The sequence below is a fragment of the Thalassophryne amazonica genome, chromosome 8 (genome assembly GCF_902500255.1).
Source record: "Thalassophryne amazonica chromosome 8, fThaAma1.1, whole genome shotgun sequence".
Classification (NCBI taxonomy): Eukaryota; Metazoa; Chordata; class Actinopteri; order Batrachoidiformes; family Batrachoididae; genus Thalassophryne; species Thalassophryne amazonica.
The window spans coordinates 14,389,540-14,401,876 of NC_047110.1; positions in this window are offsets into that span (position 1 = coordinate 14,389,540).

Sequence of the window (12,337 nt, forward strand, 5' to 3'; positions counted from 1 at the left end):
ATCAAATTAAATACGTACATATTTACGTATTTAATACGTAAATATGTACGTTTTTACAGTCGGTCCAAACATAAATCAGACACTGAATTTCTTTAAATAGTTGTTTGTTGGAAAATTGGATGGATAATTTTAAAGTATGCGTCATTTACTTTATTGCTAACCAATTATTTGTTGTGATATTTCCAAACAACTTTCTAATTAATGTTTTTAAAGTATTCCAACAGATTTTGCCACGTTGCAGGGTAATGTATAATATACATTCTGTTACCGCAGTGAAATTAGTTTTAAGTTGAATATTCGGCAGACATTCGCTCCGGTTTATCCTCTTCTTTGCTCCGGTTAAACCTCTTCTTCGCTTCATGTACAGTGCGAGTCTGAAAGCCACTCCAACATTTCAAGTGCACCCGTATTGCATACTTTACAGTAAACACGCGGCGATAGTAGACGGTCACGGCGTGTACGGACTTCCTGTTTTTCAAAATAAAATGGTGGGCTATTCAAACCAGCGATATTGTGTTTAAAGCTATTGAGAAGCTGTTAAGCTAAAATGCTAAAAAGCTAAAATGCTATTTACATATAAAATCCATTAAAAATATGAACAGATTTAAAATGTAAAAACAAGAGGTGTATCTCACGGAGCCTGCAGAGTACTATGATTGCAGACTGATTTTGAGTCAATTGATCACATGACCTGGAAGCTATAGAGCTAAAATGGTAATATTTACAAATTAATTTTAAATATTTAGAGATTAAAATGTAAAAACAAGAGGTTTATCTCATGCAGCCAGTGAAGTACTATGGTCCCACATTGATTTTGAGTCAATAGATCACATGACTTGGAAGCTATTGAGCTAATATGCTATAATTTAGAGATTGAAAATGCAAAGACCAGAGGTGTTTCTCATGCATTTTTACAGACTGGGTCATGTGAGATATACCTCTTGTTTTTGCATAAATCTGTTCATATTTTTAATTAATTTTAAATGTAAATATTAGCCTTTTAGTTCAATAGCTTCCAGGTTATGTGATCAGTTGACTCAAAAATCAGTGAGGAATCATAGTACTCTACTGGCTGCATGAGATACGCCTCTTGTTTTGCCATTTGAAATCAAATGAAATTTCTTATAAATTTTTATATGTAAATATTAGCATTTTAGCTGAATAGCTTCCAGGTCATGTGATAAATTTTTGGGTTTGAATTGTGCTATCAATGTTGTTGTTTTGCTGTTGAATTGTCAATGAAGTTGGCTTTAAAAAAAACAGAAAAAAAAACTTAGTGCAAAGTAAAATCTCTCTCTCACACACACACACACACACACACACACACAAACCGATGGTACAGGATAGACATTATAAAAGGAGTAGAGAGCTCATTGTTTGTGGCCGCCATCTTGGACCGGTCATCTTAGTGATTCCATCACAAGGCCCAAAGGTTTGATTTTATAATGTTGTTTATTTATTTATTTATTTGTTTTTATCCTTCGTTAATAAAGTTGCTTTGTTCCTTGTTATTTTCTCTGTTCTGTGAAGTGTCTTTTAGCACTGTGTACAGCACTAAATATAATGCATTATTATTAGTAGTAGTATTATAATAAAGTGCTGATGCTCATGCTCCATGGAAGCATTTATACTAAAAAAAAAAAAAGTCCGAAGGGCGTAAATGACATGGTGAGACGCTGAAGAGCTTTGCTCGTCATGTCTGTGACATATACATATTATCAGTGCTGAATGGAAGCGCGTTAATATTGTTAGCCGTTAGCTGCTAAGACAAAGCTAAATGCTAGCCTAGTAGTGTGATGTTTATCACAGTTTATTATAATTTATGTGTGCAAGACCACTTGTGTATTTTCTTTGTTCTGCATGTTACAGTTTCCAGTGTTGTATAAAGTACCGGAAAATCACACTTAAGTAAAAGTACAGATACCCATTAAAAAATTACTTTGGTAGAAGTTCAAGTCACTGATTGAAATGCTACTCTAGTAAAAGTCTTAAAGTATCTAGTATTTATTGTACTTAAGTATGACAAGTAATGTACAACTAAATGTACTCAAGTATTGAAAGTAAAAGTACAAGTAAATGTTAATAATCAAAAACGGGACTGATTTTTTTTTATATTACTATGCTTGTAAATGTCTGGTAGTATTAGTCAAAATATTGAAAATTGTGCACATCACACAAAAACACTTCAGAAACAAGGTTTCAAAACCTAAACGAGAGTAGGCTACTCACTAGGTGTTCACAAGAAACACTTATTTATATCTATATGTATTTATTTATTTTCATTGTTACATGGTTAGGGTTAGGGTTATCTTTTGTTGTTTTGTTTCATTAGGTTCTTTTTGTCTTTTCTCTAAAATTGTATTGTAACATTATTAGTCTATTATTATCTATTATGTAGACTATTATTGTTGTTGCTATAATATATGAATAAAAATAAATTTAAAAAATTACAATTTGATTCTTCTACGACAACGAACGCTGAGCCATTAATTATACAGAAAACAAATCAACACAAACATGCTGATGCGAACAGCTTAATGCTAACTTTAACATTGAAAATGCCATAGACATGCTAACGCATTAGCATTGGTCCCGTTTTTAAGTTAAAAAATACATTTATCAACTGTTTCAGAAGACCATAACAGGTTTGTTTAACATAAAAATATTAAATATTACTCACAGACATATGCTCTTCAGGGTTTTAGCGGGGAAAAATTAGGATAAAGCGAAATAAAACAATTAATCTACGAATTGTAGATCAAAGCAGTGCTTCGACCTGCGAAGCACTGCTTCGATTGGTTCAAGGTTCAAAGCAAAGCCACACTGCAGAAAAGTTGATTACAGACCTGCTGCAGGTCTGTAATCTATAGAGGGTTTTCAATCACGTGACCTATTTGCTGCAGGACAGGTGCCGTCTCCATTCTGGATTACAAGGAGGCTGGGGCGTGATAGAAAAATGGAGCGAATGTACAGTTATTACGATGCTTTAAATCCTGGAGATAAAGCTAATTATTGTGATAGATGTGTAGCAGTTAGTTCAGTGGATCCGTATCTTATACCAGATAGTGAATTTAGTGGTGATGTAACGAACTGGCCGACAGTGTTACACTGCGGACAGGTGCCATCTCCATTCTGGATTACAAGGAGGCTGGGGCTTGATAGAAAAATGGAGGGAATGTACGGTTATGTACGGTTCAGAACCTCCATGACCAGTACAAAATCAAGGACAGAGACGTCGCCCGGTATGGCGGAGCCGAGGCCCCACCCTGGAGCCAGGCCTGGGGTTGGTGGTCGCGTGGGAGCGCCTTGTGGTCGGGCCTTAGCCCATGGGGCCCAGCCGGGCTCAGCATGAAAGAGCGACGTGGGCCCGCCCTCCTGTGGGTTCACCACCTGCAGAGGGGGCCATGGGGGTCGGGTGCAGAGAGGATTGAGTGGTGGTCGAGGGCGGGTGGCCCGGCGGCCCGGTCCATGCTCACAGCCCCTGGCTGTTGGGACGTGGAATGTCACCTCGCTGGGGGGAAGGAGCCTGAGCTTGTGCGGGAGGTTGAGAGATCCCATCAATCCCATCGTCATGTCTTCCGAAGAGGAAGCAGAGACTGGGGACTCAGAGGCGGACTCATCCATTACCCAGGCCGAAGTCACAGAGGTGGTTAGAAAGCTCCTCGGTGGCAAGGCTCCTGGGGTGGATGAAATCCGTCCTGAGTACCTTAAGTCTCTGGATGTTGTGGGACTGCCTTGGCTGACACGCCTCTGCAACATCGCGTGCCGATCTGGGACAGTGCCTCTGGATTGGCAGACCGGGGTGGTGGTCCCTCTGTTTAAGAAGGGGGACCGGAGGGTGTGTTCCAACTATAGGGGGATCACACTCCTCAGCCTCCCCGGTAAGGTCTATTCCAGAGTACTGGAGAGGAGAATTTGACCGATGGTCGAACCTTGGATTCAGGAGGAGCAGTGTGGTTTTCATCCTGGTCGCGGCACACTGGACCAGCTCTACATGCTCCATCGGGTGCTCGAGGGTTCATGGGAGTTCGCCCAACCAGTCCACATGTGTTTTGTGGATCTGGAGAAGGCGTTCGACCGTGTCCCTCAGGGCACCCTGTGGGGAGTGCTCTGGGAGTTCGGGGTCCGGGGTCCTTTGCTAAGGGCTATCCGGTCCCTGTACGACCGCAGCAGGAGCTTGGTTCGCGTTGCCTGTAGTAAGTCAAACCTGTTTCCAGTGCATGTTGGCCTCCGCCAGGGCTGCCCTTTGTCACCGGTTCTGTTCATTATTTTTATGGACAGAATCTCTAGGCGCAGCCAGGGTGTAGAGGGGGTCTGGTTTGGGAACCACAGACTCTCGTCTCTGCTGTTTGCGGACGATGTGGTTCTGTTGGCTTCGTCAAATCAGAACCTTCAGCATGCACTGGGGCGGTTTGCAGCCGAGTGTGAAGCGTCCGGGATGAAAATCAGCACCTCCAAATCCGAGGCCATGGTTCTCGACCGGAAAAAGGTGCTTTGCCCTCTTCAGGTCGGTGGAGTGTCCTTGCCTCAAGTGGAGGAGTTTAAGTATCTCGGGGTCTTGTTCACGAGTGAGGGACGGATGGAGCATGAGATCGATAGACGGATCGGTGCAGCACCTGCAGTGATGCAGTTGCTGTATCAGACCGTCGTGGTGAAGAGAGAGCTGAGTAGGGGGGCAAAGCTCTCGATTTACCGATCGATCTACATTCCGATCCTCACCTATGATCATGAGATTTGGCTCATGACCGAAAGAACGAGATCGCGAGTACAAGCGGCCGAGATGAGTTTCCTCTGCATGGTGGCTGGGCGCTCCCTTAGAAATAGTGTGAGGAGCTCGGTCACTCGGGAGGAGCTCGGAGTCGAGCCGCTGCTCCTCCACGTCGAAAGGAGTCAGTTGAGGTGGCTCGGGCATCTTTTCCGGATGCCCCCTGGACGCCTCGTTGGAGGGGTGTTCCGGGCACGTCCCATTGGGAGGAGGCCCCGGGGAAGACCCAGGACACGCTGGAGGGACTACATCTCTCGGCTGGCTTGGGAACTCCTTGGGGTTCCCCCAGAGGAGCTGGGGGAGGTGTGTGTGGATCAGGAGGTCTGGGCGGCTTTGCTTGAGCTGCTGCCCCCGTGACTCGACTCCGGATAAAGCGGAAGAAAATGGATGGATGGATGGATGTACGGTTATTACGATGCTTTAAATCTTCGAGATAAAGCTATTCATCGTGATAGATGTGTAGCAGTTGGTTCAGTGGATCCGTATCTTATACCAGATAGTGAATTTAGTGGTGATGTAACAAAGTGGCCGACAGTGTCACACTGCGATATTGTGAACTAGGAAGCTGCCGACCAGGTCAGCCTCGCCGGCCTCCTGCAGAGCATCACAGCGGAGCTCTGAAAGTGGAGGTCGGTCTTGAAGTCCTGAGCGATTTCTCTCACCAGGCGCTTGTGGATCAGCAGCTCGGTGCTCGAGGACCACAATGTAAATACAGGCCCGGATCCAGACCGGTTTGGACTGATGCAGTTGCATCGGTCAAATTTTTTTACGCATCATTCGTCATCGGTAAAAACAAAACAAAAAAAAACTTGAATAATCCCGAATAGTGCCGAATGTGTCCCCGCGGTGAACACAGCTTTTCGGTGGGTTTCATGTCAACCTATAGTCCATGCAGCGGCTCTGTAATCAACCGTTTCTATAGCGCAACTCCACTTTGAAGCCGTGAACCATTGAAGCAATGCTTCAATCCACTAGCTCGTTAGTTCTTTGATTTGCTGCTCTTCAGAAACGGCAAGTCCGCTTCTTAACCCCTCTCAAAGCCATTAAAATACCGTGAGTCACTTTTGTGTGGATTAAAGTCAACTGCGACTCTTGTCTTGTTACAGTCAAGAAATGAGAATCGTCCTCCGTTCCGTTGGCACAGCTCCGAAAGCTGCGCAGCTCTCTGCCGAGACAGAGTCAGGTCGGTATTAATAACTTCAAAATGAATTGCCGCTTTAAATAAAATGACACCTCTTTCCAAACATAATACAGACAAGAAACTACAATCGACTAAAACGTTTTTTTTTTCCTCCCAAAATGAAACGTGCTGTATTTCTTTACAAATTACATCCTGAAGTGAAGCACAGCAGCTGCAAGAGCTCAGCTCAGATATATGGAAAGACATTTATGCCAATAATGTCTGAAAGGAAATGCTTTTTACAAAAACTACAGATTGTGTTTATTTCTATTTATGTCCAGAGATCAAGGATCCACCATGTAGAGTTTATTATGTCCAAAGTTTAAGGATCCAGTGACCAATTTCATATTTATTTACTTTAAGACTCAATAAAATGTTCAATTTCAATTTAATCGTCTTATAAAGTGCCAAATCACAACAAAATCTAAATACGAGGTCTTTTAGAAAAGTATCCGACCTTATTTTAAAAAAAAAAAAAAAAAACATATGGATTTGAATCACGTGTGATTGCATCAGACAAGCTTGAACCCTCGTGCGCATGCGTGAGTTTTTTCATGCCTATCGGTTGCGTCATTCGCCTGTGAGCAGGCTTTGAGTGAGGTGTGGTCCACCCCTCTCGTCTATTTTTTTTTGCGAATAAATGTCTGAACGATTTGGAGCTGCATCAATTTTTTTCCAGAAACTGTGAGAGACCTCCAAGTGGACACTGTTCGAAAAATTAATATGGCTTTCATGGACGATTTTATGGGGATTAAACAGATTATGGGGTGTTACTGCCGCTTTAAGGACGGCCCACAACTCCTGAGAGCGCGGCGCGCTCCCAGCCCCCATCGACAGGCTGACACCCCGTTGGAACAACCAGATCATTTCCAACGTGAAAGCTTTGTTGATCCGGGACCTCGTCTGACTTTCACAAAAAGGCAGAAGATGTGGACATCAGCACTTTTTCCGGCACATTCCACCTTTACAGGAGTTTTTTTCATGTAAAGAAAAGTGGAGGGACGCGCCACGGCTCTCAGCTTTCAGGTGGATTTCAGACGGATTCCGGTTGCTTTCCAGTCGTGTGAATATCCGATTGTGATTGTGCATGAGCTGGACATGCCAGAACATGTCCCGTGAGGCTTCATCATGGCGTTGCTTTGCGCCGAGCGGCTGCACCGCGACGCGCGGTGGAGCAGCTTCTCTTTCCATGACAAAAACTCCTGTAACAGTGAAATGTGCCGTTCATTTTTAAACTGGACGCTGTCTTGATCCGGTATGTCATCTGACTAGCACAGCAATTGTGACAAGACGTGGACATCAGCACTTTTTCCGGCACATTCCACCATTACAGGAGTCTTTATCATGGAAAGAAAAGCGGAGGGACGTACCACGGAGCCGTTCATTACGCGGGACAAAACCACCTCGGTGTTGGTCTCTCAGGACAGCTTTCAGGTGGATTTCAGATGGATTCCGGTTGCTTTCCAGTCGTGTGAATATCCGATTGTGATTGTGCATGAGCTGGACATGCCAGAACATGTCCCGTGAGGCTTCATCACGGCGTTGCTTTGCGCCGAGCGGCTGCACCGCGACGCGCGGAACTCCTCTGCACGTCTGTCTTAATGTGCCGGAAAAAGTGCTGGCGCGTCCCTCCGCTTTTCTTTCCATGAAAAAAACTCCTGTAACGGTGGAATGTGCCGGAAAAAGTGCTGATGTCCACATCTTCTGCCTTTTTGTGAAAGTGAGATGAGGTCTTGGATCAACAAAGCTTTCACGTTGGAAATGATCTGGTTGTTCCAGCGGGGTGTCAGCCTGTCGATGGGGGCTGGGAGCGCGCCGCGCTCTCAGGAGTTGTAGGCCGTCCTTAAAGCGGCAGTAACACCCCGTAATCTGTTTAATCCCCATAAAATCGTCCCTGAAAGCCATATTAATTTTTCGAACGGTGTCCACCTGGAGGTCTCTCACAGTTTCTGGAAAAAAATTGATGCAGCAAAGCTCCAAATCGTTCAGACATTTATTCGCAATAAAAAATAGACGAGGGGGCTGGACCACACCTCACTCAAAGCCTGCTCACAGGCGAATGACACAACCGACAGGCATGAAAAAACTCACGCATGCGCACGAGGGTTCAAGCTTGTCTGACGCAATCACACGTGATTCAAATCCATATGGTTTTTAAAAAAAATAATAAGGTCGGATACTTTTCTAACAGACCTCGTATACTAAAACAAATACATCACAATTGTACACATATCGCAATTGTGATATGTGTACAATCATTTGCAGTCATTTTTAATTGATTTTATCAATTGAAAAAAAAATCATATATAGATTCAGGTATAATTGAAAGATTTTGGCAATAAATTTGATCCTGTTTACAGTCAATTGTTGTTATAGTGTTGTTTTTTTAGGACATCATATTTATACAAATAAGAAGTGTTCACTATGGTCCATGAAGTATAATAAATATATTAAAAGAAGTGTGACAGTGTATGTTGCACACGAATAAAAGAATGAATATTATTGAATAACAAGATGCGTACGATTTTCATTTTATAATTGGGCAAAAGTGCATCTGTCACATTTTCACTCTGGATCCATCCCTGAATAAGCATCTGTATTGGAGGCGTTCTTGTGTTATCCTCGGCAGTATTTTTATGTATTCTTATATCATTTTATTGCTGAATAAAATAAAATTCTGGGAGCAGTGGATTTCTGCTAGCGGCGGATCTCTCTCAGCGCCACGGTGCCGTGACGCTTCTTCACACCAACGTTGAAGCTTCTGCAATTGTTTGCCAAATGCACGTAGCGTATCACAGTGGTCACCGCGTCGTAAGCCAGAATGGCCGCGGGACACAAAATGACGTGACCGATATGTCACATGAAAACCCTCTATGTAGAGAAATTATCATTTTCCTGACAAACACCCCCCAAGTGCACAACTGCAAAAAAGCCTACCGGACATGTCTCATGACAAATCGGCCTGGCTTCGTTGCACTTACTAGTAATCAGTGGTGTCTCTGGGTGAAAACGCAACTTTTTGTGTGTGTGTGTTTTTTTTTTTTTTTTTGTAATGAGTAACGACATGGCGAATAGAAAATGTATCAGAGTAGAAGTATGCAATTAAGGTCGGAAATGTAGTAAAGTGAAAGTAAGCTGAATTTAAAAAACTGAAGTAAAGTACAAAGTCTCCCAAAACGTACTTAAGTACAGTAGTGAAGTATTTTTACTTTGTTACTATACAACACTGACAGTTTCACAAAAATAAGAAATAGCTTTCAGTAAAGATAAAGACTACAACATGTCTTTTGACTGGAACCATTTAGATGTTTTACTCGCTGTTGAGGTTATGTAGTTACACTAACCAATGGCAGAAGATAAAGCATCCTGATTTTGAAAAACGACGTTCGAAAATACTTTAGTTCCTTGTCATGGCTGAAGAAACATAGCATTTTTGAAGAAGTTCATCTGTGTTTTGTCTGCCCTCGGTGCGTTTCTCAGGCTGAACCAGAGGACGCCAGTGCTTTGTGCCGCAACAAGACAGTTAACTTATTTTAAAAGTTGAAAGTGTCACAGCGCCTCATTCATTCACACCAGTGTTTCACATCAGTCGATTCTTCAGCATTCTGCACGCAATGAAATTAAATCCCATGATGCACCAAGACAAAAATAAAATAAAATAAAAAGGCAAACAAGCCAGACTAACTGTTCTGTCCCACATCATATTGTGCCATAATGACTCAGACCACTTGGTGGAAACGGGGCTGTCAGCATATGCAGCTTAAATCATCATGGTGTGACAGCTGCATAAGGTATGTGATGTATCCAGCACATTTGACAATTTTTTGATAAGTCGACGTACGCTGGCTAAATCGTCAAGGTGTGACAGGGCCTGTTAGGGTCCCATCGGATTGTTTTGGGGGTCTTGTATTTTGTCTTCTTCCTTGTCTGTCCTGTTTTCTGAATGGTCAGTGGCCAATATTTCTGTTGTATTTGCTCTGTCTGCTCATGTCTTCTGTCTGTGTGAATCTGTGGGTGTGTCGTTTGGATGGAGGAGTTGGAGTCGTGTGTGTGTGTGCAGGTGCGTGTGCACGTCTGGCTGTTAGTGTGCTCAGCTGCATGTGTTCTGGCACGCCCCCCTCCTAGTCCATGTTGACGTGCCTGCTGTCCTCGTCCGTGTGGATGTGTATGTCAGTGTGTGTGTGTGAATGCAGTTTTACATGATGTCCTCGGGCGCTCATTCCTAACTTCTTGTCTTAGTCTCCTCTTCTGTCATGTTGTGTTCGTATTATCCCACCTTCCTCTGTGTCGGTATGGTGTGTGTGTGTGCGCGCGCGCGCGCAACTCCTGCCGGTCTTCCACATCCTCCCGTCATGTTCTGTGTGCATGTGAGATTGTCAATTCCTGTTTTCTCCCCTTAGGCTCAGTTTGTCTGCAACTGTCTCTCTGTTGTTCCTGGTACACGTGCGCGCTCTGTGTCTGCGTACAGACACAGAGCGCGCAGTGCTGTCGGTCTGGTTAGACCCCGCCCTTTGTTCACGTTATGTTTTGTCTGTTCTCTCACCTTTCTTTCCAACCAACTTTATGTCCTACACTCCTGTGGTTGCTTGTGTCTTGGTCTTTCCACTGTGTGGTTGTCATTGTTCTTTTCTGTGTCATTAGGCTTATTAGTACATTGGGTCACTTAATGTCTGCACGCTTCATTCATGTATGTTCTGTTCTCTGCCGCCATCTAGTGTCTTAATTTAGTCTTCACACCCCTTCTCTGAGTTTCCAGCTGGAATTAATTCACTCATCAGACTCTGTATTTAACCTCACCTGTGGTCATGTCCCGTGCTGGTCCGTTGTTGCTGTTTCCTGTTGTAGCTGATTCCTGTGTTACTGTCTGTCTTCGTCTATGCAGCACTCAACTTATCATTCTGTTGTTAAAGTGACTGTTCACCTTGTCTGATGTCCTGTGTTCTCCATTGCTCCCTTTTGTAAGTACTCGGTTCTGGTTTTTGCACTCCCTGGAAGACTGTCCACCTAAGTTTTGCCTAGCTTCCTCATGCCCTGGACCTCCCCGCACTCTGTGTGGGTGAACTTTGTATTTTGGTTATTCCTGCGCCTCCACTGTTTTTGTATCTTGCCACCACTCCTGCATTAAATTTGGTATTCTGTGAAATTCTACCATTTGTTGTGACTGCTCTGCATTTGGAAAATCTCAGACTCTGTTCAGATCTTGGCCACCAATCATAACAGGGCCCTTACCAACATTCTGACAAGTCTTGACGCTGGGCTCCACCCCTGTCACTCAAAGTGACCACGCCCATTATCATGCATAACTTTATGGCTTAAAAGATCTTTAAGTTGGAAAAGAAGTCGCTCCTGTACAGTTGTCATGGAGCAGAAACTATATTGAGAGGCAGAAACCACTTTTTTGTACAAGCCTGTAAAATGTTTATTTCTGTTCTCAATTTGGACATTTTAACATGGAGCAGGAACCCGCTCACTTTTTGAAGCCAGCCTCAAGTGGCCAGTCACAGAACTGCAACTCTTTCTTCTTCTCCCTCCGGATAGACTTTATCTGAGACCAGTGATGCTTACCACTTACTATTATGGACAGCACCACATCATCAGCACCATGGACAGAGTCACACACAATCTTCCCAGTATGAGAATAGAATAGAAATTTATTGTCATTGCACAGTAATACAACGAAATTCAGTGCACTCATGTACTGGACTCATTAAAAAAGGTAGCATATTAAATAGTCAATAAAATAAGACATTTTCATTCTCATCCATTCAGTACCCTCATGTCGTCATACACTATACCATCAACTCAGTGTCATTGTAGGCATTGGAAATTAAAACCAACATTGAATGCCCGTGACCTTCGATCCCTCAGGCGGCACTGCATTAAAATCCAAGATCATTGTGTAAAGGATCTTACCGCATGGGCTCAGGAACACTTCATAAAACCATTGTTAGTTAACACACTTCGTCACTACATCTACAACTGCAAGTTAAAACTCTACCATGCAAAACGGAAGCCATACATCAACATCCAGAAACGCCGCCGTCTTCTCTGGGCCTGAGCTCATTTGAAATGGACAGACGTAAAGTGGAAAAGTGTGCTGTGGTGTGATGAGTCCACATTTCAAATTGTTTTTGGAAATCATGGAGGTTGTCCTCTGGACAAAAGAGGAAAAAGACCATCCAGATTGTTACCAGCGCAAAGTTCAAAAGCCAGCATCTGTGATGGTATGGGGGTGTGTTAGTGCCCATATCATGGGCAACTTACACATCTATGATGGCACCATCAATGCTGAAAGGTACATCCAGGTCTTGGAGCAACACATGTTGCCATCCAAGCAATGTCTTTTTCGGGGCCATCCCTGCTTATTTCAGCAAGACAATGCCAAGCCAGAT